Source organism: Pinus tabuliformis, chromosome 1_1 (assembly GCF_031772625.1).
Source record: "Pinus tabuliformis cultivar Carrire ecotype Pingquan chromosome 1_1, CPIR1, whole genome shotgun sequence".
NCBI lineage: Eukaryota > Viridiplantae > Streptophyta > Pinopsida > Pinales > Pinaceae > Pinus > Pinus tabuliformis.
This window is the reverse complement of record NC_142297.1, coordinates 38,211,647-38,217,283: the sequence shown is the minus strand read 5'-3', so window position 1 is coordinate 38,217,283 and position 5,637 is coordinate 38,211,647. Positions and strand designations below refer to the sequence as shown.

The window sequence follows — 5,637 nt, the reverse complement described above, 5'->3', positions numbered from 1 at the left end:
TTGTGTAATTTAATTTACAAAAGCATTGCTACGCTCATTGTAAAATGCCTCAAACCCCTTCTGCCTAACCTCATTTCCCCGGAGAAAATGGGATTTGTAGAAGGAAGACAAACATTGAATGGATTCATAACCTCACAAGAAATAGTGCAGTCATTAAAGTCGAGAAAGCTCCCAGGAATAATGATTAAGTTGGACCTATCTAAGGCTTACAATCAGCTAAGTTGGGCCTACCTGAATGGTATCCTTAAAGCCAATGGTTTCGATCAAAGATGGATAAATTGGATTTATGCCAGGATATCTTCCCCTGTTATCTCCATCTTACTGAATGGGACTCCTACCCCCACTTTCAACCCAACATGTGGCTTAAGTTAGGGAGATCCAATATCTCCTTTTCTCTTCATTCTTGTTACGGAAGCGCTAGTAATTTTATCAAAAATGAAGTCAGGGACTCTAGGCTTAGGGGCCTCAGGATCTGGGGTAATGACCTAGCCATTACTCACCAACAATTCATGGATGATATCATTCTATTCTGCCAGGTTTCCCTAAGAGAAGCTTGGAGAATAAAAGAGATTCTTAGCACCTTCATGGAGGCCTCAAGGACAAAGATAAACAACGACAAATCCTTTATATTCTTCTTTAATATTCAGGTGAATGTTTGGACCTACCTTTCTAGGATCCTGGGGTTTGGCACGGGGAACCTCCCATCCAAATATATAGCAATGCCCCTATCTGATAATTCCCTAAAGGCATCCTATTGGCAATTGATCCTCTAGAAGCTCTAGGGAAAGCTAAGCAATTGGGCTTTTTGATTCCTTAACTTAGCAGGCAGGACAATTTTTCTCAAAGCAGTGCTACAGTTACCCATTTATCAATTATCCGATATGGCTACCCCTAAAGGGGTGTGCTCCAAAATGGTTGACATTTTTAAAACATTCCTATGGGGAGGGGCTCAACAAGTTAGAAAATGGGCTTTGGTATCTTGGTAGGGCCCGGTGAAAAAGAAATTAGAAGGAGGGCTAGCCATCAAAGATCCATATACTTTAAATCAAGTTATGGGCACAAAATTATGGTGGAGATGGATAGAAGGGGGGGTGGGATCTCTGGAAGAAAATACCGACAAGAAAATATGACATGTGGGAGAGAACCAAGGATATTATATGATATAGATACCCTCCTAAAGGATTGACAGTGTGGAATCTGGCAGCCCAAAACAGGAACCTCATCAACCAACATGCTTTTGGGAAATCCGCAATGGCAAAACAACAATATTTTGGCATGACTCATGGAAACAAAGAGAACAAATGATAGAATGGCAAGACCTTAGGTACATATATATATACACTAGAGGTAGGAATATTCATTTGGTAGAGAAGTTCTGGAAAGAAGAACAAGGAGGGGGGAGGTGGGAGACGATGGAAAAGGAAGGAAGATTGGTGTCAGGCCATTGAGACCGAATAATGGACAAAGTTAGACAAAGAACTAAGATTGAGACAATTAATGGTTCGAGATGATCCTGACACCTCGAGATGGGGGCACACTACAAAAAGAACCTTCACCTACAAAGAAGAATATGACCTTCAAGTAGGGCAAGCCCAGGATTGACATAATATAATATGGAAAAAATATGGAAGGGAGGATGGTGGGCAAAGGTAACCCACTTCTTATGGTTGGTTAGTAAAGGAAGGATCCTAACCTAGGATCAACTCCAGAAAGGGGGATTTCAGGGCCCTTCTTCCTGCTATCTTTGTCATCAGCACAGGGAAGATCTGGAACATATGCTCAACATGCGCCCATTTGCAGAACGAAAATGGAGGCAAATGCAAGGAATTTTTGGAAGAATGTATCGATATTAGTTTGGATAGAGAGAAAGCTATAGTGATGTATTTAATTAATGATTGATTTAATACAAATAGTTAGAGTGTGGTGAGAGTGATTTTTATATAAAAAAAAAAAACTTGTAAACTAGCCCTTTTCCAATCTCTATTTTCATTCCTTAATTGTGCACACGCGCATACACACACACATATATCTGTGTGTGAGAGTGTTTTCGGGGACTTGGATTTAATCCTCGTAACCAAAGGCAGGGATAAATAGACTATACTTTTATGAATGCGTGAGTTGGAGGAATGTAGGATTGATAGAAGAGAGACAACAACAATTAATAGAGTTGAGCATGAAGTACACAAGCGGGCCGCACAATACTTAGTTTTTTGAGTTTTAGTTAGAGTGTATCAGTTGACAAGCATTGGTGTAACAGAACTAGAGTTGCCTCAAAAGAACCATCAAGGGAGAGCGTGAGGGTGATGTGTCCTGGGAGTTCTTCATCCAGGTGATCGAAAAAGGAGGACATAGGGGAATTCATTAGGGCTATGAGCACAAGGCAGACATGGAAGTGCACCAATATAGAGAAGGCGAAGGTGACATGGAAGCCATTTACATGGAATGAGTCAAGTGAAGTGGGATGAGAATACCACTAACTCCTCCCAAAGGTAAAGGACTTACTCACACTTTTAAAATGGGGTGGGGACAATAGTTGACGATGTCCAGGAAAATCATTTGATAGGAATAATTCTCGTTCCTTGGAGTGTGTCTCTTGGACGATTCCCTTTGCACACATCTTTGCTAAGCTTTTTTACTGCAACGCAACATTCTACACATACTATTGGGGGAAAGATGCGAGGGGAGATGTGGATGGTATCGGGTGTTTCACCATTCCCTTAGAGGAAGGAAGAGGTTCTGCTCTAATGCCCAACCCCATTCCCATGCATTTTGCACCATTCCCTCGGAAATTTCACAACGACATTCTACATTGGCGGATGATCACTTACCTTTCCTGTCTCCTTGTCATCTTTGCCAACAATGTTTCTGTTCGACAACCTAGTGGAAAAAGGAAGTGCAAGATTGTGGATGTGATTAGTGTGTGGGAATTTAAGTTTAAGAGTGAGGAGGGCCACCGGATGCCTCTGTCCAACTCTCCATCATTGGAATGGGTGAATATTGCACAGATGCCTTCCTCCCTTTGCCAGGAATGGATGGAAAAAATTGAACGAAAGTATTATTCAGGTTGGGATTGCAAAGGAGTTGGACATCACATTTTTTTCTCACATTCACTCTTTGGGAATACTCGATCCAAATCTAGAGATGTTTTTGCTTATAATTTAGTTGATGATATCATTTCTTACAATTTAATTGATAACACATGGAGTTTGCTTCCCAGCTGTCCCTTCAGTAAGGTCGCGAAATACGGAGCTATAGACATTGAAGCAAACTTACTTATCAAAGTCCTGTGAAACGCAATTTCACATTGGTTTATCTAAAATAAAATGTCTTTAGATATTTAGAATTTTGACATTTAAAATATTTCACATTGGTTTTTCTATTAGATATTTTGTTTCAGTTAATTTTAGTTTGATGAGATCTCATTCATATATAAATAGTTCAATTGTGTCTTGTAGCATGATAGCATTTCTCTATTAAATTATTAATGGTTTCAACATTTGATGTATCCTACATAGTTTTTATTTAATGATTATGGTGGCTTACATTAAATACGAACCTTATTAAAATCAAGTCATTTTTAGTATTGCTGGGGGTATTCTTAAATTGTTATGTTTTCTGAACTAAACTCAAAGTCATTTGTAGGCGTTTCTCGAAGTATTATTAAATTGTCCATCAATTTTTTGAGTTGTAATTGCCTTGTTCTTAAAGACTTCGTTGGATTGTTTTCTACTCATGAAATTATAAAAATGAAGTCAATTTTTCAATCTGTAATTTCCTTTTTCGCACAAAGTACTTCTACCCACACAGAGTAGGATAAATTAAATAAGTAGAGTTGCACTGCACTGTTCGATTGACAAAGACAAAATTTTAAGTTCACTTTTCTTTGTCTTGTTGACATCTTTAAACTTAAGTGATATGCTAGAGAATAAATGTGATCAATATAAAATGTATCCTAGGATTTTCAATCTTCGCGGACACTTAAAATTACATTATCCTGCAAACTAGGAAAATTTGTTTTTATCATAAACAAAAGGGCAAAGTTCCATTGATGATTTCCTTCAGTTTTCGACTGACCATATTATTTGCCAAAAACTACACACTAGATGACAACCCAAAAATAGCAAATATGTATCATGAAATAACTCATGCAACAATTTTTAGCCGATAATTGACATTAAAATGGGAATCAGGTGGAGCAGCAACACCAAGATAATGCATGATTCTTATCCGACACATATTTTTCCCAAAACCATCTGTCATAACATCTTGTTCATTGGAAGGGTCTTTCTATTTCTATTTCACTTGATTACAAATCCGCTCGAGCTCTTCTCGTTTTGTTATCTTATGAGTACAAATTTTTATTTTAAGCCCATCAACACTAGGCTTATTATGTTGAGATGAATTTTCTGGATTGGGATTTCCAATTGGCTCCACGGAAGGTTTCATAATCTTACTTAGAAGCAACATATCCTCTTCCAAGGCCTTCTCAAAAGCACAATGATTGGAACCCTTAAAACTTTACTCAGTTTGTGAAAATGGGTCTACCCAAGCGTAGATACAGCTCCCATAAAAGAGAGCTAGAAATCCACCTTTAATTCGGTCCTTAAATGGTCTATAATTTGTATAGACCACCACAGAGACTTATCCATTTTGGCCCACAAGAGTCTCCCTTGAGCCAAGCATTTTTTATTTTGGAACTTGCGTGATCCTACATTAATACTTTGATTCCTCTCTACATCGTTGCCTTTCACGAATATCTAGTTCTCCATTTATTGTAGAAGCCCTCTATCAAATGGTCTCAACACTCAAAAAGTGATCAATAGGTTCAATCAAAAATTTCCAAAGAAAAAAGGGGGAAAAAGAAAATCAAGGGTAGTTGAAGAAAGACCTTCACGAAGTGACGAACTAATCAAGTTGATAAGAGGTGGATCTGCTACTCGATGTTGATCTGGAACCCGAGGTTTATTTAAAGGCACCAAGGACAACATCCACAGATTGTGACAAAGCTGAATGGTAGATGCATAGTAATGCATAGGTAGATACGAGCGCATCAATAAAGCTTACAAAAGGCGTCATGTTGAAGAGTGATATGGATTCACCAAGAATGATGGCATTTAGATGTTGAATGGCCAGATATGCAAAGGGCATAACAAAGAAGAGTGCTCATGCAGGCAGTGAATGTGTAATGTGGAAAGGAGTGGGTTGGTTCTAGGCTTCTACGTAGAGGCCAACAATACTAGTCATGCAGAAAAATATGCAATGATCATTTGCGAAATTCGGGAGCCCTAACACTTTCATATGTTTACACATGATGGCATGGTAGAGCATAACAATGTAGGAAAGAGGCATCATCTTGGAAGTCTGAGAAACGACAGAATCGTTGGGAGGCGAAGAGCATGTTGTTCCACCATGACAGTGTACCAACTATGTTCTGGTTGGTTGTGAAGATCTTTAGTATTCTCGCGAGTAGGCAATTGTCTGCGGATCGAAGGATCACTGGTTATGACAGTTGACTTCTATAGGAATAGGGAGTATTTTGACTTAGGGGGTCCTAACCCAGGTTCAGAGTTAGTTGCGCCAACCAACAAATCCCTACACTATTGGCCCTTTCGGCAACAACCCGTGTAGTGTAGGCTG

General features: G+C 38.9%; 1 pseudogene; it reads right to left on the bottom strand.

Moving 5' to 3' along the window:
- Positions 1-4,143: 4,143 nt before the first annotated feature.
- On the bottom strand, positions 4,144-4,769 carry LOC149211473 (uncharacterized; annotated as a pseudogene).
- Between the last annotated feature and the right edge of the window lie 868 nt (positions 4,770-5,637).